Source organism: Platalea leucorodia, assembly GCF_965183815.1.
Source record: "Platalea leucorodia genome assembly, chromosome: 3".
NCBI lineage: Eukaryota > Metazoa > Chordata > Aves > Pelecaniformes > Threskiornithidae > Platalea > Platalea leucorodia.
This window is the reverse complement of record NC_138825.1, coordinates 120,526,799-120,551,247: the sequence shown is the minus strand read 5'-3', so window position 1 is coordinate 120,551,247 and position 24,449 is coordinate 120,526,799. Positions and strand designations below refer to the sequence as shown.

General features: G+C 45.1%; 1 protein-coding gene across 3 annotated transcripts in view; it reads right to left on the bottom strand.

Annotated features, from left to right (window-relative positions):
* EVA1A (eva-1 homolog A, regulator of programmed cell death) overlaps positions 1-24,449 on the bottom strand; it is a gene marked incomplete at both ends in the record, with an annotated part of 209,026 nt that overhangs the window by 40,480 nt on the left and 144,097 nt on the right. The gene's annotated exons all lie outside the window — the stretch shown is intronic.

Here is a 24,449-nt window from a genome sequence, read left to right as displayed (position 1 = left end):
GTCTCTCAGGACCTTCTTATAATCAAACTACAGAAACATGGTATGCTATTAGGGCAGGAACTAAACTAGCTGGAAAAGTGTTTAGAGTGTAGTTATCAATGATTCATTTTTCACAGTGAAAGGATACATCAAATGGGGTTTTGCAGAGGTCAGTCCTAGATCCGGTTCTAATGAAAATATTTTCATTTTCCTGGACACAGAGTACCTGGATGATGACCAGGATGCTGGAATACAGATAATGTTTATTACATTTGCAGATGATACCAAGCTAAGAAGGACTGCAATAAAGAGAGAGGGAGAGAATTCAACATGATCTTGAGAAGCTGGAGATACAGACAAGTCCAAGATCCCAAAGTCAGGAACAATTCACTAAGCAAACACAGGATGAAAATCAGCTTTCCACTTAGCAGTCCTGCAGATCACAAGGGTGAACATCAACCAGTGATGTCAAGTGACTGATGGATCTCAGATCAGATCTAAACCCTTTCCTTTTGCTCCACAGTAGCAAGATCTCAGCTAGAGTACTGTGCCTGATCTGGGGCTCTTGGTGCAAGTGAAACATGGACCTCCAGGATAGAGTTTGGAGGAAAGAAAAAGAACAATCACTAATTTAGGCAATACCGATACTGTCACCATAAACAGCAGAAGACTGAGAAGGAACCTGGGAGACATGAAAACAAATATAAAGGTTATATTCAAAAATATAAAGGTTGCTAGACAGCAGGAAAAAATAATGTTTTCTATGCTTATTTGGACACATGAGAAGTAATGGGCTGAGAGAAATGGCATCAGGAAAATTTGTTTAGTCACTAGGAAAACACTTCTAATGGAAAGGAAAGCACGAAAGTGCATTGCCAGAAGAGTCTCCCCTGACCGAATATCTGTCAGGAGTGGTCAGTGTCCATCCTGCTTGGTGACTAATGAGGTCTTGAAAGGACCTCACAGTTGCGTGACTCAAGAGTGAAGCAGTTACCTCCCCGTGTGCACAAGAAGATCCTGACAGAGCCAGCCTGTGTTAGCAACTTTAAATTGCCTGCTAGCCATAGACGCAGTACTATTACAAATCATCCTTGGTTTCCAGTTGCTTTCCCCAAATCTCCAGAGCCTTCCAGACTTAATCCAGACTGATGCAGTCCCAGTTGTTTGCTCGGTCATCAAATCCCCTTACCTGGATATGACAACTGAGCTTTGATTATCTCTGTTCTCCAAGGTGGCAGTGATAAGGTCTTTATTAAGTCACCGAGGCATCATGTTGCCAGCTGACGAGGAGCTCTTACCAAAACACTTTTTAACCTTATATGGATGGCAGAAAAGCATGTAAGTTAGGGAAGCAGACAGAAAACTCAGATCTGTCCAGCGGGAGCTAAATAAAAGGTGAACCTTTAGATCATCTATGCAGGTCGGCTACACAAGCCAAAGATCCAGTGAGCAAAGGACTGGAAGAGGTGATTTGGGTTTTCAAGTCCTTACAGAGATGACAAACTGTGTACTAGAAATTTAGTCCAAATGGATTTCCTACACACTCCCCCACGCAGCCAACCATTACCAGCAAAGAGAAGATGTTTCAAACCTACAGCATGACAGAAAAAAAGCATGAAAGACCAGAAGCACTCTCCAAGTATTACTGGGGATTTTGGAGGTGCGCATGTGCAGAGGATTGTAGGAAACACCTTCCCATGCCCCAAAACACACCTCAGCAGGATCAGACCTCCCAGCCCCTGAACATGAAGAAGGCAAAGCACCCAAGAGTCACCTCTGCATTATTACAAGTCCCATCCCCTCTCTTCCATAAATTATCTAGGACTGAGTACAAATTACTCCCAGGGAGATTCCGATTGGACACAAGAGGAAAATTTTTCACAATGAGAACAGTCAACCATTGGAATAATCTCCCCAGGGAAGCGGTTGACTCCACTACACTGGACACTTTTAAGACTCAGCTGGACATGGTGCTGGGCCATCTCGTCTAGACTGTGCTCTTGCCTAGAAAGATTGGACCAGATGATCCTTGAGGTCCCTTTCAACCTGGTATTCTATGATTCTATGACTGTGATTTGAAACAGAAAACTTCTCATTAGCATCTCTCACTTGTGAGACAGTTAAGTGTTTGATTACTATTTTCAAGCAGCATAAAAGTCACCAGTCAGCAAGCTGACAGGTTTCATCCTTGAAGGAAGAAGGTATTTCTGTTTACCTTTTGCACTTCTGCCTTGGAACAACGAACTGTCGTTTCTTTGTAGCAGGACTAAAAGACCCCACCACCCACCTCCACATCTTCACTCTGTCTCCTTGGAGTGGCTCAACGTGTATTTCCTTTCCTTTCTTCTTGCTTTTTGTTTTCATTTATGCATTTACCGAGGGATGTATCCTGCCTTGTCTCACCCCTGCCCAAAGCCCATCCAACGCAGTTTATAAAGCAGATTGGGATTTGGATGCGAGATTCCACCATGCAACATTTCTAAATCATCATCTAAGTGTTGCAGAGTGCCAAAGCCTGAAATAACCAAGTGCTCAGCGAGTGACCAGCAGTGACCTGATTCTGGCAGTCAGCAGTGTTGTTCTAGCAGTGGATGTTGCTTGACACCTAACCCAAATACATGCATCATCCTGGCAAAGCAAAGAGAAAAAGAAAAGATGCAGACAAGGTAGTCTTTCTCTGAAGTCACTACAACAGATAGAGGAGAGCACCAGAGTTGTGACCACTGGCATGAAGGATTTTGCTGGTGTTACCACATCAGCCGTAGCAAAGAAAAAGCCATAAGGTCGGTCCCAGCTGTACAGGAGAAAGAAAACCTGGGAGCAGCAGCTTGAGCTCTGCCTGCTTTTATTTGCACTCATTTTATTTCTCACCCTGGGCGTCCTACTTAAGGCAGGATTCATGACACAGCAATCAGCCACATGAATTTCACTTCAGGGAGAAGGTAAGTGCTTAACGCTAACAAAATGAGTCACAAAAAAAATATACTGATTTCCTGCCCAGGCACCTCACTAAATTTCTTCACACCTAGACTTACTTTGACATCTAAGTTTGGCATCCGCTGTGCATGCCCGGGAATGCCACCAGCTTGGGTAAGCGCCCCTGAAGGACCCATCTCCTGACAGCACCGGCTTCGGCGCAAAGCCCAGCAGTCACAGCCACTCTCCATCAAAAAAGAGCAAGCCACAGACACCGTCTGCAGCCTTGTCAGTGGAGCTCAGGAAACAAGGGATGCACTTCCAAACCCCAGCTCAGCCTCAGGAGGGCTTAATAATTTCCACGTCCTCAGGGGACCAGAGAGCCTCGCTGAAGGAGTTGCCTTCTGCTCCTGGGGAAGCTCAGCAGCTGCACAGCCCTGAGCCCAAAAGCCACAGGACAGGGCCGTGCAGATTTGAGTTTTACAGCCCAGGTGAGGAAGGGCTGTCCCCCTTACAGCAGCACTGATGGGCCATGCTGCCGCTCTTCTCTCAGGAGCGACAGTAACAAAATCCTGGCCAGCCCGGCTGTCCAGGGAAGGAACACCACAAACATTTCCCTGCTTCAGTCATCAGCCACAACAAGGCAAACACCTACTGGGTGCCTCAAGTGGGCCTTGGTCACAGAGGCAGAAAAATTCCTGGCAGCATGGAGTTTGGCTACAGCAGCCTTCAAGCTGGGACTGGGAGAACTGGTGTTTGGTCCCGATTCCTGGCTGATGCACACAAGCACCTAAGGGCTCATGCGGATCATGCTTTCCATCCCTCCTGGCCTCAGTTCTCCATACAGCATCTCCCAGCACCCTGTGGGGTACGGAAGGCTAATGCAAAGCTTTTGAGTGACCCGTAAGTCGCTCTCATAGACAGGTACAGGCACTACAAGAGGAAATGAGTAAAAACACATCCACATTCCCTTGGACCTCAAAAAGAACCAAATCTCGATCCAACCTCTTTAGTGAAGGTTACAAGCTGGAGGACTCTTCACAGCAAGAGTCAAAAAGCATCCTGAGAAAAGAGGAGCTACAGCTCCTACTGCCCTGTCACGCTCTCAGGACTGTGTCATTCTTTTGCTGGTCCCCACTACAGTGTTTTTATGGTTTTCTTGCTTTCATTTCTGCTCTCTTTCATAGTCCCCCAGAGTTTCAATCAAAGTTGCATTTCCCCATTTCTCGTTCTCCCCAACCCCTTGCGTTTCTGGAAGGAAAACAAGGACAGACAGAGCTGGCTGGCCATAAAAAGCTGTTCTTACAATGAAAGCAGCGCTTTCCAATAAAACTTAAGCAGTCTGGCTGCGCCGCCTATGCTTCGCTTCCCTGCTTTAGGGCACATCTGCAGAGATACAGCAGCCTCAGATGAGTGACATAAATAATAAAGAATCATTCTTAATAATCAAGCAACTTCAGCCTTGCCAAAAAAGTAGCCAATACGCCCATTCCAGCTACTGCACACTTACTTACAAATATGTTGATCTCTGGAGCCCCCCTCCTCCCAGAGCTGGTGACTGAACCAAGCCCAGGTTTGATTTTTCTCTTAGTTGACTTGTTTATTGCCAAATTCCAAAACCCCTCAAAAAAAACCCCTGCACTTTTCAAACGTGATTTATGAAGTGCCTCTAAGTAAGCACATGCATGCACATATAAAAACACAGAGGCCTGTGGTTCCAGCTGCACGGGAAAAGCGGCAACAGGAACTCTCACTGCATAATAAACACTACCTGAGCAAGCCCTTTTCTTTGTCTGCGAAGGCTTGGGGCCAGATCTTTGGGAGGAAGCATAACTGCATCACTTCATTAGCTTCCTTTGGGTTGTGAAATGATGCTTTTTTTTTTTTAATTTTGAAAAACTTCTCTTGAACACAGATACACACAGAGGAAAGGTAACTATCAGCCCTTGGTCACTTCAAACTAGGCCATCCCTGCATGTCCAAACAGTTTAACAGCCCTAGCTTTAAGCCTTTACAAGCATCTCTTCCCGTCATCAAAGAGGAAGGCTGTTTAATTTTCATTTTAAAGGGCAGAAGAAAAGCATATTAATCTTCAACCCATCTTTGGTTAACGAGAGTGTTGTGTACTCTGTCCCAAAGCAGCAATCATCATCCAAGATGCTCTCACAGCTATTTGCAGAGCAGGGACTCTTGCATCACTCTTGTAAACTCAATATGTAAGTCACTGAGAAGCAAAACAGCGTTTTCAGCAAGAGCAGAGGTCATTTGCTGTAACTTGCATGCTCTGAGTGCCTAAATGTGAGCAAAGCATTTTGAGCCCCAAGACACACTCCATGGTAAAGCCCAGCCCAACAAAGCTGGTGTGCGCAGGGCGATGGGGACCTGCAGCCCCTGCTCAGCTCCATAAAGGAGCTGAAAATTGCATCTCTGGAGGTCCGTGCTCTGGGCTTTACTCTGACTCCTGCTCTCCTCCTCAGGCCTGTGAAGTTCAGATATTTTTAGCTGTTTGCCATGAGTGAAGGAATGTCTTTTCCTAAGTTACCTCATTCATAAGGGCAGCTCCGCCAACACAAACAGGTCCTAAGTGTGATTACACTGATTCCAGCCAGGGGAGAGAGCTCACACCACATTAATGTGCATGCTCAAATCATAAGTACCTGGAATTATTCGTATTTATGGTGCATGAAATTACGTTCCTGACTTCCTCACCTGGCCACACAGATAGGAGGGGGAGGGAATTTCAGATCCTTCCTGCCCTTACATGGCTGAGCACCTCTGAAAGTGAGTGAGCAGCCCTGAAATCCCCAAGATAAGCCGGGGGTCATCAGGGGGTGCTCCCTGAACTGGGGCCTTTTCAGGAATACATGCCAAAAGGAAAGCCAGCGGCCAACAGCAATTCAATTTCTCGCCTGGGGAAATCTGTGCTACCCCAGGCTTGCTCTGTTAATCACTCACACACCTCCATATGCCTTTACTCTCATCTCATCAGAGCCATCCCATAAGCAGACAGCAATTAACACCCTCCTGAGCAAAGGGACCAAGGACCCGATGAATAACCCCTATATAAAGTTATTGTGCCTCAAACACCAACTAATTTTAGCTCTCAAAAACACCATCTATGTTGTAAATCCAGCACAACATTTACCTTTCACAAGTGAGAAATGTAAACCATGGCAGTTAATTGACTTGCCCAAGGCCACCAAGGCAAATCAGTGTCAGAGGAAACTAAAGGCAGCAAAGCTGCTTCCTTGCTGGGCCCCACAACTGCCTATGTGATCCCAGGCCTGAAGGATGTATATGCTGGGGGAACAGGGTTTCTCTGCTTCATAGGGCTTTCAACAAACCCATTCAAGGCCTTCAGGCACAATTTTACCTGCAGATGCCACAAAAGCACTGGTAACTACTTGGAGGTCTGGGCTTAGGCACTTCAGCCATGCCAGGCAGGGAAATGTAGATATTAAAAACTCTGTCTATCTAACACTTGATCAATCTATCTATCTATCTATCTATCCATCTACCTAAAAAAAATTAGGAGACCCCCAGAAACATAAGAAAAGCTAGTTCAATGCACGGACAGGATGCATGAACTTTTCTCGTGTTATCCACCACTAGCAAATATATATTGAATAAGAGGTGCCTGATCCCTAGGGAATTAGTATACAGACAGGCTTAAGATGCGAAAATACTGATATGCAACCCCTCAAACTCCTGCTTTATTCGTTTTGGACACTGCCTCAGAATTACCGAGTAGCCCCCTGTCACAACCTCAGAGCTGCTCTGCACTGCATGGGTTGTTGCACTATGAGCACTTGCTGGCTTTTCATTAACATAAATTGTAATATAGGTGATGACGGGCAAAGAGACAATTCCATCCATCCCCTCGTCACGGTGTGTCTCGTGCACAGCACTTCTCATCCTCTCAGCAGCGACAAACTCAGGATCAACGACAACAACAAAAAGGCTTAATCCCTTTCCAGGGAGTTCTTGTCTGCAAAATCCTCCTTATGAAAGACAGATGTGAACCTGCCAGTCCAGTCAGATGCAGAAAGCCCTGGCAAATGCAGGAACGAACGTTCTTGCACACAGAATTGGCAAGAAATAATGGGGAGATTCAAACAATGAAAGAAGTAAATCATTTCAATATGACAGGCTGGATTTGAAAACAATTTCAGACCACGGACATAGAAATCAAAGACCATCATCTCCAGCAATCCCAAAGGAAAACAAACTTTTCCTTTCCCCAGAAAGTAAAGTTATAAGCCAAGGTGAAGCGAATTGAGACTGAGGAAGGGAATGATCCCTATTCAGCGAGGCACATTGCAATAATCAGAGCGCACACATTACCGGAGATGTAATTTAAAGCAGAGATCAAATTCTACAAAGCAAGACAAAAAAGAAAAGTAATAGTAAAGGAATGCTATGAGCAACAGGAAACCCCAGCACTGACAGGGCCTTGCTGAACACTACACAAACCATACAGCACCAGCCACACCTGAGAGGACCTTTCATATTGCACAAATATTCAATCCCCCTGCCAGACAGCATGCATGATTTTTCTTTGCTTTTTATTAGCTAAGATCAAAATCCATCATCTAATGAAAGCTCTAAGTCTCTCTAACCAGCAGGAATAAGAAAGATGCCAGCCTAATTTCCTGGATTAAAACGAAACAACAGGAAAGTTTGGGAGGTCTGAGTCTTACCTTAGACTCCTGGCAGCAAAGTGTGGCAGCACCACATCTGCTTCTCCCATCAAAGAAAATGCCCAAGCCCACTTTTAGGGTGATGTCGACAGCAACTTCCTGAATTAAAAAAATCACCGTTGTTCGGAAATCCAGAGTGCCTGGCTAAAATCAGCAAGGTGACAAACAGCAGCTTAGCAAAGCTCAGCCCATTGCTGGATGCCACGGATGTCACGGAGATGCACCGACCCCCCGAACTGCTCACCGACGGACAGGAAACTTCCCACTCTCAAAAATGCATGTGCAGGTGGTGACAAGCCTGAAAAATGAATGAGGATGGAGAACTCCAGGCCCAAAGCAAGGCTCTCTTCATCTGCCAAATGTCACATCCCTGCTCACCAGCTCTGCAAAAATAGGAGATGCTGGTTGTATTAATTCTCAGCCTTCATGTCTTGTGGGGTTTTTTTACCAATTTGAAATCATATCTCAATTTTCCCCTCAGATTATTACTTCAATTACTTTCTGGTAAGCTTCTTTCATTTCATGTTAAAGTGTTCCCAAATTTTCTTTCTAATCAAAACAACAGCAATTAATTTAGATAGCTTGATTCATAGGTGGCTTAGGTCCATTTACCCCTCTCTGGCTTGCAAACCAACCAGCTTTTATTCTTACAATCCCTTGGGAAATCAGGATGACATTTTAGGGAGGGACACTGAGACTAAGAAAATACAAAAATATATATAGCATTGTTTGCTATTCATCCATCACCTCAAAGCCATTTCGGGGTAATGTGGCACTTCCTACACTTGCCTCCTTTGTCTCAACTTTCACAGCTTGGGACATATAATTTCTTCAGTCTTCCAGTTGCTTTTCTCCCCAGAAAGATGCCAAACCTTTTTTTGCAAGCTATGGGGATGATCTCACAAGTTTCTAATCACAATCATTTCTGCTGTGGGTGACTGCAAGTGATGATTCAAACTATGCGAGTCCTGTTCCAATACAAGAGCGTAAAAATGCAGCCGCTGCTGCTTGGAACGTGGCCACTGCTTAGCAGAGCAGAAACACACCGCGCGTTCCTGGGAAAAGCAAGAGGGAGTTATTTGTGTAGCATGTGAAAGGTTAGGTAAAGCTGGGGGATTTGCACAGACATAGGAGAGATGGCGATTCCAGCACCATCAGCTTGGGCATCAGTGCAATACTGACTCATGCAATGACCCCCTGCAGCCCTTCCCTGATGCCCTCTTCCTCCTCTAACCCCTGTGCATCCCACTGTTGAGGCAAAAAATACAGGAGTTGACTTGCTGCAACACTAGAGGCTCTCAGTACAGTGTAAAATTGTCTTTTTTCAGCCAAGAGCATACATAAAAATAATACTTGTCCTCCCTCTTCAACCCAGGGGAGTCCCATACACGCCTGTAGGTTGCCGCTAAGGAGAAAAACACAGGCAGTTTCACATCGTTCATCTCCTTCCGTAGTTCTTGTTCATCTGCTATCAGTCTCCCATATTTACCACTGTGAAATCAAGTTATATATTTGAAAATATATATCAGCTGTCTGACATTTGCAAATCTGTTTACGGCGCTTGTCTTCTCATTACCCTGTTTACTTTACAATCTTGATTTTATTGAAATGCCATTTTGGAATATTGATTTCATTCGAATTGCAAATAAAAATGAGCTTTCTCGAAGAAAATTAAATATATATTTCATGGTCAATAGACAGGAAAATCTCTCTGAGTCACTCTTGCATAGAAAAATAATTGTCCCATTTAAGAGGGCTGTGTAATGTTGTGTAACTCAGGAGACCAAGGGCTAAGCACTGGTGTGCTGGGGAGATTGGGGGTTCAAAACCTGTTCACAGTCCACCAGCAGCAGACCCATTTATTCAGTCTGTGTTTCCACTTTCCCCGGTTGTGACAATGAAAAGCTCTGCAGCAAAACTTGGCATTTAACTCTTTCTGTTCTCTACCGCATCTATCACCGTGCCACCATCTCTGCAGCTCTCTCCATTAAGCTTCTGGTAAACGGTGGGTGAGTGGGACCGGACCTTCTCCAGCAGATGGAGAAGGTAAATGACATGGGTTCATTTTGTACACAAACACTTTGCCAGTAACACTTTGGCAATGATATGTGTGAAAAATCACACACCTGACATGGCTACGTTGGGGCCAGGAACACTATCTGCTGCTTAGTTTCTCCTTCCAAGCAATAGAGTTAACTACATGAGCAAAAAAACTTCTTAGCAGAGACTAGCTATGTCTTTAATGGGAAATTTATTACTAGAGTTTGGCTGATGGAGTTGTAAATCCAGGTAAGTAAAGCAACCCTTTATTTGAGGGTTGCCAGTTGGCCAGTAAAACAGACAGATTTGGGGTTTCTCATGGGGAGAATTACTAATTATTCAGTTATAGCAGAAAGAACGTGGAGTGGTAATGTCCTGACCCACAGAGCACTGGAAATACCTGCAGATGGGTACAGAAAGACTGTCCCTCTACCGTGGATGACAAGATCCCTCTCCAACACTGCCTTAATTAAGCAAAGCAACCAGATTGCTTTACAGACCTTTAAACCTGCAAACATGCCTCTCATACATTCTGATGGACTACCTTCAGTTCAGCTGCAAAACAGGAGTGCCACAAGACTATGCAGCGCTTTAGGCTGAGGACACAAGCATGGGTTCAAGCCCTAATCCACTGCCCATGCATGTTGGTAACCACCTAACCCTGAGAAGACCATCCTCCTAGACCTTCTGCAATGAGCCAGTCAGGACAAGTCTTAGTCTGAAGCCACCTGTAACATGACTAGACCTGCATGCTTCTTCCCAGGAGCTGAGGAGAAAGTCTCCTTTCCTCCAGCATCACAGCTCAGCCAATCCCAACACCTGCTTCCCAGCGTCATACGGGAGGAGAAGACCTCCTCGGGCAGGTGTCAGCCTCAGCCACGTCACAGAGCTGTTACCTGCCTCCTCCAAGCCAGAGTGCCTGCCCAGACAGAGGCATGGCAGAGTGTCTGCGTGGAGACAGAAGACACTCTTGGCCAAAGCTCAGCCCTCAACAGTAACACGCAAGATAAGCAGAGCAACAGTGGCTGTGTCAGCTGCTTCTCCTCCGTGTCTTGGCTCTGGGCAAGAGAGACTTCTTACAGACATGCAAGAATTTTCTCTTTGGAATCTCTGCTGAAACTAGCATGAGACCCCATTTAATGTGAGTTGTGAGGATGTACTTAATGCAGCTGCCATCTACTGCAGTGCTCAAACAACTCATAATCTCCAAAACACTTCTCTTCACAATCTTGTGGTGAAGCACGGCACTGCTCTGAGTCTCATTTCACAAAATCCCACCTGAGATGCTCACCCACATTGCCAGGCTATGGCAGCCCAGCGACCTGGACATGTATCACCAACAGGGCTAACACCATGGAGGAGGTACAATTGCAAAGAGTCTGCATCCCCCTGCAGACTTTTGCTTAGAAAAACAAAAAAATCCATCAGAACTGTTGCAGAAAGAAACAGCCCTTGGAAACACTAAGGTCAAAGTTTCAGACTCAGGGGAGTCTTCTACATCTGAGAAAATGGGACAACTGGAAATATGGAAGCAACCCAAAGGTGCTACGAAATAGTCTCCACAACTTTCTGCAAAGCTGACAGACATTGTATTTCTTCATGCTACTCCTGTGCTTAACAACAAAAATAAAGAAGTAGCTTTAGTTGGCTGTGTCCTGAAAGAACAGCCACATCATGTGGCAAGTCCCTCAAAATGTCAGGACTGAAACTGGGCCCTAGAGAGCCCAAAAGGGCAACAACTTCACCGTTTGGGCTGAAGAACAAGCAGTCCCTTTTGGTCCCACAAGCAGAGCTTATTCGTGGGGCACAGGGCTGCAGTGACAAAATGGCTTCAGCAGAGCCAACCTGTGCACAGTCAGCTCTAAACTCACAGCTGCGGGGTCAAGTCCCAGGGGACGGGATGGCATGCGCTAAGATAGTATAGCCCTGTGAGACCTTATGGAATTACATCTGGCCCCTAGAGCAGGTGGGCTGGAGCTATCGACTCCAGCCAGCTCTCCAGCTCGATGTCTTATTAAAGTAAATCCCTACATAACAAGCGAGGCAAAGGAAGCTTCTGGGTAGGAGGGGCCTCCAGATGTAAAACTTGGTGATAAGGAGTGATGGCCCACTGTTTCGAAAGCACATATGTTACCCAATGGGCCAAACACCAACAGGAGGAGAATTCTGAACTTTCTGAAGCAGTTATTAATGTCACCATTGAACTTACCAACAGCTACCAGAAGGACATTTAAGATACTTTTCCTCTTAAATTTACTATATAAGGAGCAATACCTATTGCCCAAAGCTGCCTTTGAAGTGACAGCTAGGATATATACATGAGTCTTGATCTATACACAATAGGAGGATCAGGAAACAGGTAACCTATACTGTAGATACTTGCCTTAAAAATGCTCTCACTGCAATGTTCATATTTGCTCCTGATTCATCTGCAGGAAACCTTTAAATACAAAAAGTTATTAAATCCAGAAACAATAAATTATCTACAAGGAAAAGGGAGAAGAGGCAGCTCCTTTAATCTCCCAATAAAGAAGCAAAGGAAATTGCATCATCCCCAGATGGGAGACTGATGTGGCTGGCCAGACAGACAGAGGGATTGATGCGTTGGCATTAATGGCATCACTTCCACAGATCCAGACAGACAGACACTAGCTATAGGAAAAAAGCCAAAGTGAATGCCTAGATCCAACTCCTTCTTGGCTGTCCAAGAGCCTTGATGCAATTTTTGTATCTGGTTACTCTTTCTCATATAAAGCACATCAAACCCCTGGCCCTAATGCATGGAGGGAAGTGAACTTTTGCCACTCAGAAACATTTCTTGTGCGGTTCTCAAACAACGTGGGAAAGGAAAGTTATAATTCTCTTTCCCCAAGTGTAAAACCCACCAACTCTACAAAGTGAGGCTGAGCTGAAAAACTACACTTGTCTTAATTTTCAGGGCAATGTAAAAAGAAATGAGAAACAGCTTTTTGCCTGAGTTTTCTTTTTTTTTAGTGCTGCAATCCTTTTTTTATTCTGATCCATTATCTCGTCAGTAGCAACACAGTTTGTTTTCTGGCCCCCTTCCACAAGCTCTCTGGGTCAGATAGTGGTATTTGTTTTAATGTAACAAATATGGCTGTCAACCAAAAAGAGGCAGATGTTTATCCCAAGAATGTTCCCTACACAATCTCAACCCCCCTTTCACCAAGATTACTTCTGTCTGAATTAAGTGCATTTAAAAACCTGTCTGAAGTTACTACTCCAGAGACCAACAAATAACTGTTACTTCATCGAGAATTATATCCTCTGGCCTTTGTTCCCTCTGGCCATTCCCCTTATCATTTACACCTCCCCAAAGCAGAATAAGTACTGCCAAATCAGAGGAGCACTATTTCAGACTTGGTCTCCCCCCTCTTATTGCTGGGTAAGGGGTTTTTCTATGCATCAGCACCCCTGAAGACTTAACGTATAGAGCCCCAGTACGCCGTTAGCCTTGACCCAGCTGTAGTGCCTCTCCAAAAAAAAAGGAAAAGAAGAGCAGAAATCAACAGCTGGTTTTCACAGCCAACTAAATGAAGGCAGATGATCTGCCATTGCCTGAGACCAAGCTCACAGCCAGTTACTACAGAGGCATGGAGAAGCAGTAACTGTTGCTCATCTGAGCCTCCCAAAGCCCTGAGACACCATCTGCTTTTTGCCTCATCATACATCCCAACTGCAGCTTCATGCTTGCCGGGGAGCATCCTACAGCACAGACGGCTGAGGCATTGCTGCTCATTCTGTTGAGACAAGATCCAGTTTAAGGGAGCAGTCCCTCACCTTGCCTAAATTGCCCATTTCTAAGGATCTGCTGGAAAGCTAGGTGCAAGAGCAAATCCAAATGTAGATCTAACCCTGGAGAAGCAGAACAGACATTAACAGCAGTGACAGGGAGCTCCGAATTTCTGGAGGGACCTCAGCACCTACCTATCAGCCTGAATGACTTGGCATGGCAGAGGTTAACTCAAAGGGCCACAGAAGAGGGGAAAAACATTTTAAATTAGAGGCAGGAATATTTATTAGCTAAAAGAAAAAATTCCCTTTCCATTGGGATCTGCCTTGGTAAACACAGAAGACACAAATCAACCTAATCGCCCTGCCAACCCCTCACCCCACATCCAGCCAGCGTGCGGAGCCGGTCCCCTTTGCTCTCTCTGGCAGGACTCTCTGCAGCTTTCCTTCTCTGAAGTTTGCTTACGTTACTGGCTCCCTTTGCTGACATTGGCAGCTTGCTTAAGCCTTTGCAAAACTATTTTTTCTTGGATATACTTAATCTATCTTATTTTTATCCCATCTGTGAGAAAAAACGGCCACAGAGCAAACTGATCTGCTTAGCAATGTTGCCAGCTACGTGGATCCCATGACCTTCTAGATAGGTTGCGGCAATGTTTTCTGTTTATCTGGTGCTGCTCTTGTGCACTCACCCATGTCCTATCCCTAACGCAGCATGCATTTGCAAGTTCTCTTAAAGGCCTCTTTCAAGGTGAATTAACTGAGTCTCATGCATACTGTATTGCTGAGTGTGGACTTCCAGACCTTTCTTTTTCCATATAAAGTTTTAAATAGGTTTAAACTGCAAATCTTACTGAGGTATCTCATGTGTTCTTCATACATGGGTCCTGTAAATGGAGTTGGATGCACTCCCTGAGAGAATCTGCTATGGCTCAGGGTGTCTCAAAGAAGGATACATGGACCACTAATATAAAAAAAAAAAATCCATGGCCCACATTGCACAACATTAGAAGTTTATTTCCATTCATACATATTTTAAAAATTGGCTAAACTTTGAGTATTTACCTCTTTATTTTCCCCATTTTCTTTGCTAGCTCACTGGCCAGCATGGAAATGTACAGGTATGGGTCATCTTCATTTGTTTGCAGACTGCCTCAGACTTACAGATGAAGGAGCGCTGCTCCAGAGGATGCTACTGGGGGGTGCCCTCCTTGGCATGTCAAGGAGGTGAGAGTCTTCTCAAGATACCATGAATCTTGTGCTTCCTCTGCCTCTGGAGACGCTATAACTCCGCAGTGCGCCTACTCGGCCCCCTGCTAGTAGCACAGCACAGTCCTTAATGCTGAATTAATTCAAAAGAACCAGAGTACATGGAGTTCTTAGGGAGAGGGATATAATTACTGCATTTTAAGTTCTCCTGGAAAAACGTAAAAGTGATATTTTTTTGGAGTTAATGTCTTTCCCTGCTGCTCATTCTGGCTGGAGGCATCCTCTTGTCTTTCCTGACTAGTGCTCATCTGTTCCTTTCTGAAATGCATGAGATAAAGGAGAAACCTCCTGTGAGACTGGGTGGGGAAGGAGTCGCGGTCCACAGGTGAAGCAGGGAAACATGAAAGATCTGGAATGCTCATTTTCCTAAGGATTTCACTTAATCAAATTATCACCAAACTGCAAGCCATTTCTAACCACTAATCACCCACTGCCTGGAAACTATTTTGAACAAATGTAAATGTACAAAATCTGGTTGATGAAAGCCTTGAAATGTAGATCCTGGGAAGTTTGTGAACTCTACCAACTGTGGAGAAACAAAACCACAGTTTCTTTTTGTAACTTTGATCCTATTCTAGGGGCAATACACAGGCACATGTAACAGATCTTTCCTTCCTCTCTATTTTCTTGCCAAGGATGCCATTTATACTCTTTGGAAACAGCACTATAGCTACTCCATGCTGTCTATCCTCCAGGATATATCAGATGTTATTTAAATAAATGCATGCTAGAATTTTTCTGCAATGCCTCCTGATAAACAGCAGCTGTAATGAGCCTATGTTCAGACTGAAAGGGCCAAAAAAGTTGAACTGAAGTCAAACGGAACAATTTGGTCCTACAGTACCAGACTCTGCATAGTGATATAACAGATTAAATACTTAGAAGAAGGAACGAGGAATCACAGATGTTCTCCCACAAAAACTGCAGCCCGCCTTAGCACTGACTTCTTCTCTTTGTCCTTTGAACCTTATAAGAAAGACTTGTCAATATATATTGCACCACGGCAGCACAATAGCTGAATCAACTACCCAGCCATGGCCAAGGGGGAAACAACCCCACAGATACCCTCAAGCAGCCCATGTCTCCTCCTGAGGAGTTCTGAGCAAGTTTACTTCATACTTCTCTAAGTCGCATGGTTCAATGGAAACAACAAGGTAGAACTAATTCCCTTAAAAGCCATAGAGATTTTATGTTAAGTTTTCCTGTACTATGAGTTTTTAATCTGTAGGTCCTTATGGCCCAAAGTGATTTTGCAGATTGAAATATCAGGTTCTTTTCTGTAGACCAAAGTTCAAACCCTGATGAAGGTTCACATTTTCGCTGTAGTAATCTAGTCCCTACAGGCCCCATCACAAAATTTCTGCTCAAAAGCAAGACCCCAAGGCTGGAAATTCAGTGAAAGAGAGGATGGAGAGATGATGTGGCTCTTCAGCTGCCTACCTTGTGGCCAGCTCTTGAAACTATAATTGCCCAGAAATAAAATGTATGCAAGTTCAGAAGATAAACAGGACAAAAACCACAACACAAGCGAGCTGCATCCATTCATCAATAAAGCAAGAGCAAATATTGATGAAATGGGAGGGTTTTTTCTGAGCCCCAGTTTGGAATCTGCTTTTTCTTCCAGGGTCAACAAAACCTCCGGTTTCAAACTTTTGCATATATGCTTTGAGAATTTGCATGCTGTGAGGTCTCACCACGGATAGCACATCTTTTCTCAAGCAACATATACAACAGAAAGTCATGGGGATTTTTTCCAGCCTTCCCTCATTAATAACACATAGCAGTCACGTAGAGCTTTTCATTTCTCCAGCATATTGCAAGCAAGAAGGAATGACACCTCTGACAGGTGGCTTTGAGGTAGCAATCCCATTTTGCAATTGGACAAGATGACCTTCCCATCATCAGGAATGGTGGACTGGTGGAGGACACAGGCTTCTTAGCTCCTCCAGCTGCTCTTAGTCTCCCCCTCAGATCCATAGTGGTCCTGAGGGCTGCAGGAGCACATCAGGCCCCAAAGAACCACTGCAATAGGGGTATAATTTAGGGTGCCTGCTTCAAACTGCGCTGTTGTGAAATAACTCTAGGCTGGTCAGGAGACATGGAAAGGCAAGTTAGGAAGTTTTATGTCCACCTCTCGAGGTTGCTTCTCTCTTCTTCATATCATTGCCTGCATTCCTGTATTTCCCAGAAAATACCTTTATTCCTTCCTCCCCAGTTTGGGTTGTCTTTTGCTATTTTCTGCATGCTTCTACTTTATCTCTGAGCTGATTCAAACTATGTGACCTCTGCCATGAGAGGAAAGAATCAAAGGTCAAGGAAGCTCTTATGCTGTTTCTGCAGTAGTGAATTACACCGTTCAGGACACAAGCATGGGTGCTGGAACTTGACTGTCTATGCTATTACACAGCTATCACATGCTTTTAGTCCAAGCCAACTGCTACCCTCCCAGATAATTCCCAGACAAGGCTCAGGAATCAGCATGCACCAAGTGTATGGGAAAGATGAACCACTGGAGCACTCAGTGCCCACAGACACAGGTGTCTCAACCTTCCTAAAATTTCACTCCATCATCCATTGTGGCCATCAGACATGAGCACCTCATTCTAAGCACCTGTCTCGGGGAATAGGTGACAACTCACAGCTTGGTATCCCTCTCCCCACAAATTTTTGCAAAACATACTAATTTCAGAGTAGGGAACCTATTTGTCTGATTCTGGAATCTGATTCTGGAACCTATTTGTCCGATTCTGGAATCCACTTGTACTATGACTACACCATTTACATTTGCTTTGAGGATATTTTATATACTCAGAAGGGGGTAAAGGCAGCTTAGTGTACATAAGAATTTGTCCAACTGAACCTCCACCTTTCCTTTAACTGCGATTAGCACACACAATAGGAACAGCAAGTGTTTCAGAGCAGGAACCCTGCCGGTTCAGGGCAAATGGGTGCAGAGTCTTTAACGTTGTTGCAATGCCAGGGAAATGAACAAATTTGCCCCCTGGGTTGAAGCTAGAGGAATGAAATTGTTGAGCCCTGCCTAAAATCACATGGGTCTGCTTGGCTCGTCTGATGTTGTTCCATTGCCTGTGATTCACAGGCACTTCTCTGCCTTGCTCTCTGCTCTGCTGTGTGATGCTTGGCAGCGAGCTGCACAGTTAAAGCTGTGCAGAGAGCAAACTAAGGCCCTGAATTGATACTTTTTTTTTTTTTTTTTTGCAAGCAAGCTCCTGCCTCACAGGGACAACTCTAGAAAATTACAAAACAGACAAGGTCTGGATAGAATCAGCAAGAATTTAGTGTTGTTGGAAAATAAAGTCAGATTGCATGGCGTGATAGCCGTGCGATCCCCTTCCTAACATGCATAATTTCTCTTAGCAACAGTAATAGGCATTGCCTTGCATACTGCTTTGCAAATACTGACTAAGGCCAACAATACTTCTCTGGATTATAGCCTGCCCCTTGCACCTGCAAAAGATGAGCTATGGAAAGTTGACTTCAGGCCACATTTAATAAAAGCCTTGGTGTCACAATAACGAACCTGTAGACATCCCACCCAGCAGCATAACCCAGAGCACCTATCTTAAGTGTTGAGGCATCCAACATGCTCAAAACGAGAGCACTGAATTTCTGAGGAGTGACTCAGAACCTGTAAGCGTACACGTATGGTCCAGGGTGTCTATGCAGGGCAATTAAGTGTTGCCACGTGCTGAGTGAGAAAGTGCTGAGAGCCAGCCAGCTGGAAACACCAAGCCCAGAGACATATCTGAATAGGTACCTACCTCCTGTCTTTGTCCCCTCAGAAGCTGGTTGACGTGTAAGAGAAGCCTCTCCAAAATATCAGCTGGAAAGCTCTCACTAGAGGTGCATGAGATGTTCACTGCCTGACACAGCATCCACTTGAAGGAGAGGTGATGCAGACCCATGCAGTAAGGTGCAAGCAGAAGATGGAGGTTGACTTGACTGTTGTCACAGTGCCCATGGTGTACTCCTTCCTCTCTGGGGAGGGTTTCTGCTGCCACTGTTGCTGTCACTACGTGCAACCTCTGTTTTAAAGCAGTTGGTCAGGAAGAGTCAGCATACCTGGCAGGTTTGCCTAGCCAGGGCTTCTTCAAGAACACAAGGAATTCCTGATTTTCCATTTGTTTGCTTTTTAAACAGTAAGACTCAATACTGAAAGCTATTTAGACTCTGGCTGACCAAATCTCATATTTAGAGCCATACAGGCCAACGGTTGCAGGTTTTGGACAGAGAAGAGAGGTGACAACCTTTGGGACAGAAAACTCAAGAGGAGACAGGAACCCTCCTTGCACACTCGGTGCTGTTCAAGCCTCCTTAGCTGGCTGAAGAGCATCCTTCTCGCTTCTGAATCGCAGCAGAGAACTTTCTTCAAGAAAATAAAAAAGGAAGCAAGGAGTTGATGACTCCCTGCTTCCAGATCCTGCTTGTGGAAGAGAGATAAGGGACGTTCCCTGCACTTTGGGCAGATCTTTACCCCTTCTTTCCTGTGCAGGGCTGGTACCTGGCACCACACACTGCTGTGACATTCACGGCATCATTGCTCTCAGGAGAGCTTTTTGTACTTGCTCTGTAATCAGATCCAAAGCTGCTAAATATATTAATCTGATTGTAACCATTGTATCAAGTGGAGGAAAAGAAATAAGAAATTTAAGTTTGCAATCTGCCAACTATTCCAAAAACCAGAGCATTGTGGATAGTAAATAGAGAGAAGCAATAAAACAGGAGTCAGAGGAATTTGAGTCTTTCATGGTCACTGATGTAGTAAATCAGCACTGCAGTTTAACACAGCCAAATGTAGTGTAAAGCAATATGTCTGAGGGAAAGGACTGAACTTGAAAGCATGTATTTAAATGTGACATTCATGCACTACACTAGCCAGGAAAAGGAGGCTGATTTCATTAAAGAAAAATAAATCTCTGAAGACTATACAGCCCATGTATGCATTAATAAAGAAGAAGGAAAAAAAAGGAATCCAAGCAAATTTGCATAATTTTAGGCTATGTCAGAGGGGAATCACAGTGACTAGTAAAACAAAAAGGAGCACAGGACATATATTATTAAGCCAGTGAAATTAAGTCCAGCTGGGAAACTCCAGCAGAGTATATCACAGGTAGCGCATCAGGTACCACTGAGGATGAGATAGGGGTTTCACTCATTGTTATCTCTGTCCTTAGTACAGTGACTGGTGACCAAGAAGCAAACTCAGATTTAATTAGCAAGCTCTCTGTGTATATTTAAGTTAAGGTAGCACCTGCATATTTAAATTACGGTAACTTCAGACGTTCTCACTGCACCAGCCCCTGTAGAAACAACCCCCACTTCAAAGTAAGATGGTCAGAGGGGAGAGCAGGGAGTGGTGGTCTTTCTATTGCCAATGGTCAGTGGAGGAGGAGAACATTTAAATATCATGGTCATAGGGGAAATCAGAAAGACAGATCCATTTTTTTTTCATAACCACAGAAAGCCTCTGAGAACACTCTGCAAACTGCAGGTACAAAAATGCGCTCGCTCCAGTGAAAACCAGCCGCTGCTGGTGTGGAAGGGGACAGACTGCTCTGTGCTCCTCAGGGTAAGAACAAACTCTGGCCAAGGACAGTGGAGGACAACTCCTTGTTTTTAACAACACTGCAGTTCTGCAATGCTGCAAATGGCCTGGGGTGCGTTCAGAGAGACTCACCCCCAGTAAACTGCTGGGAACTTGCATCAGGAGGATGAGGTCCAAGCACCTTGAGCCAGGATTCCCACCTGGAGAAATCAGATATCTCAGGGTGAACACCCCAACTCTGACCTTCCTCAGAAGCCAATTTTATTCTCAGTGGGGAAAGAAAACTTTTCACAGTTACCAGATTAGGCTGATCAAGAACTAACAAGAACTGGAGAAGCAACAGGAGTGGCCTCCTCCACTCTGCCTCCAGAGAAAAATCTGGCTTTTATTACAAAATTCCAGCCTCGAGCTTCCTCCCACAGGATAGACCAAGGAGGCCCAGACTTGTATGAATTAACCAAAAATAACACTTCCAGGGAGGGAGAGGATGACTGAGGGGATTGCTGATGGGATACAGAGGCCTCTCACCTCCTTCTCACCAGTTCAACTCCAGAAGAAGTCAGGAGTAAGGAGGAAAAGCCTCTGGTTTCGAGCTGTTCGGTGGCCTTAGCTGATTTACTGGGAAGCAAGCGACTCTGCCACAACCACCAACACATCAGGCAGCCCCAAGCAGCAGACAGAAGAGCAAAAACTGTCCTTCTGTCCTCAGCATTAATCCATTTTAAACAGCTGTGAGTCGCACGGTAGCAAGGCTCAGACTGATAGCGAGCTTCAGTCTCCAGCAGCAAATATGTTTAAAAATAGCCAAAGCAAACAGGATACTGTTTGGAGAGGGAAGGAGGCATGCACCTTTTTGGCTGTCTTTGGCCAGCAGCAGGGATATCATCTGGTCAATCCTGACCATCTCCGCTACACCTCCTCATTGCTATGGCAATGTCCCATAAACAGAGCAGGGATCAAGAGTTCCCTGGAGCAAGGAGGCAAGGACTGTGCTCAGGTAGTGGCACTGCATTAGAAGAAGAAAAACAAGAGATCTGTGCAGGCAAGCTGAAGACTCACTAGAGCATGTAAATGTTACCTTAATTTGTGCATCAGCACTTAAATACCACAAGAACTGGGGCTGGAGGTACACAAGAGCAAAGCGAATGAACACAGTGTGTCTGATTCAGCCTGGGGAGACAGCCAGGACTGAGCTGGGACGCACACACAAACGGTAGCTGGCCAAGGCTACCCCAAATGCTGCTGCTATTTTCTGGGTGAACCCCAGCAGAAACTGAAGCAGATGGCTGGCAACATGCTGCCGGGCAGCATCAGAGCATCCTTGGAGCAACCTCGGGCAGGACAGGGAGCACCACACCAAGCTCAAGCACTGAAGCAGGGAAGAGCAGCTCCAAGAAAAGGACCACCAGAGCCATAGGAAGCTACCAGTGAACAGAGATCTCTCCTGGAGATCTCAGTCACCACATGGGCCTGCGGAGAAGCAAAGGGTCTGGCTCAGGGACTAGAAGTAGCACGGACTTGCACCTCTAAGCTGTTTCAAAGCAAGGCTTGTTCGCCCTGCCCTTGTGCAAGCTGGAGAAAGGGGGAAGGGAAGCACGTGCTCACTCCACCTTCTTGCAGACAGTCTTCACAACCTGAGGCCTCTTACAATACTGGTTCCTCCACTGCAGTGAAGTGGCTGCGAAGAGAGGCTTTACTCAAGGTAGTACTTTGGTGATGTAATTTAAAACAACAGGATTAAACTGAAACAGATAATTTATGTTGTGCAACAGGAAATATTTCCAGACAGCAAAGTCTGTTGGGCTCCAGAGCATTTTCCCAAGGTAAGCAGCAGAACTGGAATCTCCATCCCTTGACTCATCTGTCAAGTGTACATGAGCACTGAAAGTGTGGTGTGGAGAACATGCTCGCACAGGGAGAGAGACGGGACGGGGACACTGGTCTTTTCGCTTTTACAGCAGTTCTACATAAAAGCAGGGACCTAGCATTTGTTTTTACATGGAACAAGGTTCAATTAACAGAACAAAAAGCTGCGATTTAGGGGAAGCAAGAAAGCCAAAAAAGCCAGGAAGGTCTTAGTGGTACTCAAGACCCTTCAGTTCCCATCATGATCTCACCCTGAGTGAGTTTCTCTCTTCGTGCTTTCTCCTTTGCAAGTCACAGAAAAAAGCAGAGATGAAGGGACTGATTCTTATCTGCCCTCAACTGCTGTAAATCAGGAATAACTTCACTGAGATCAGTGGAGTGATGTCAGCTTAAAATGAAATAAATTCCCATTTAGATATGAAATAATTCAGGATGAAATTATGTTCATCTCCCATTATAGCACCCATAGGTGAAGTTTTAGGATAGTTTAGAAACAGACTACCCAAAACTGCATTTGAGACAGAGGCTCATCTCTCAACACCTATATATAAAGATGGATTTCTGAAGGACTTCAGGTCCTATCCACCCTTCAAGCACCCAAAATCAGCACAGTTAGCCCCCCGTCACCTTGCACAGGCAACGATGGCAATGATTCAATTCACCTCAGAGATGAGTTGTCTGTTGGACTCGTGCAAAAATGTCAGTCTGACACTCCGTTTCCTTTCATATTAAGAAAGACAGAGCACAGTTCCAGGTAAATACTGTTTCTTCAGCTCCTTAGAGGTGCTGGGAGTGACTCCTGCTACAGCTTCTCTCCTCCCTCTCTTACATGAGCTCATTAGCCTCTTGGCTACATCTCTGCTAGTAAACTAAACCGTGCCAGAGCCCATTCTTCAGCCCTGAAGCCAACTGGCACGGCCTGACGCCTACATATTATTAAACAATCTTACACTCTGAAACAAGGTGGCCTCATCCAAACTGCCTTTCTGGAGTGTCCTGGCCCATCCTAACTCCCAGCAACACCCAGAAGCTGTCTCAGACCAACCCACGTGTATCACCAGTGTGGCAGCACAGACCATCAAGACCAGCTCACTAGCCAGCTGTGGGGAATGCTGAAAGTGAGAAATACTTTTTGAAAAATCAGTAAGGAGTAGCACAGTATTCAGAAAGAGTCTGGGAGATGGGAAGACCCAAAAAAGTATTTCCTACTCAACTCAATTTAAAAAAAAAATACGGCTTTTGTATAAGAACTGTGAAACAAACTTTGAGCTTTTACCTAGAAACCGGCTCCAGGCAAAGCTGTCAGCAACATCTCCTGGGTCCCCCATTGCTTATGGCAGCAAGACAAGGGATGCCAGGGCTGGACAGGGAGCTTGAACTTTCCCCGGCCATGGGAGGCGATGTGCCTCGGCTGGAGGCCAGGGTGAAGGACTGATGTGCTCAGGGTGTGCCCAAAGCCCCCTTTCTACGTTCCATCTTGTACCTTCTTCCACTGCATTCCCTATGGGAAGGGGGGCAGAGAGGACTCTACTGTAAAACTAACATAAAATGAGGGGGAGTCAAGGAAGCAACATGAATCGAGCAATGACGTGGAGGTAAATACACTGTACACAAAGCCTTAGGATCATTTTTCCCAGCGCCAACTCCAAGGCTTTTCCCCCCCACACTTATAATTAGCTGGTAAATACTGTACATATAATTGACCTTTCTAAATGCTGCTGAGTAGCTGGAGGTGTTGGGAACTAATCCTGCCTGTGAAGACCCTGGGGTTGTGCAGCACTGACTCTATCTGCTGGTGTATAATGCTCTGCAAGCGCTTTTTTCCCCTCACTTACTGACACGTTGAAATTTACTGCCCTGTGTCAGTGAGTTCAAGAAAGCCTTTTAACTCTGAAAGCTCCAGGAACCGGCTCCAGCACATGCTTCAGGATTTCTCCATCATTTTGTTACGCCTTATTTGTCCAAGAAACAGTCAAGACTGAACGAGTCAGGAATGACAGAAATAGTACATGAAGTCACAGTGGCTCCACTTTAAAGCACAAACATTTGTGTCATTTTCCTACCAAATAAATAAATATCTGTGTGTTTAGCAAGCAAATAAGGAAATGTCAGAGGAAAGGCATTACAGGCAGGTTTTTACAGATGCCAGCTTACTTGTGCCCACTCCTCCAAGCGAGTGTAATACACATTCCCGCAAGTATCAGTTCTTTCTGGTCAGAAAAGCAATCACCGGGACCGTACACACCTACAAACCCCTTGAACGCTACAGCAAGCAAGTCTTAGGAAAAAACTGTAAGCACTAGACTGAAGCTGAAAGACAAACACATAAGTGCAAACACTGAGCACCCCCTGCTCTTTCC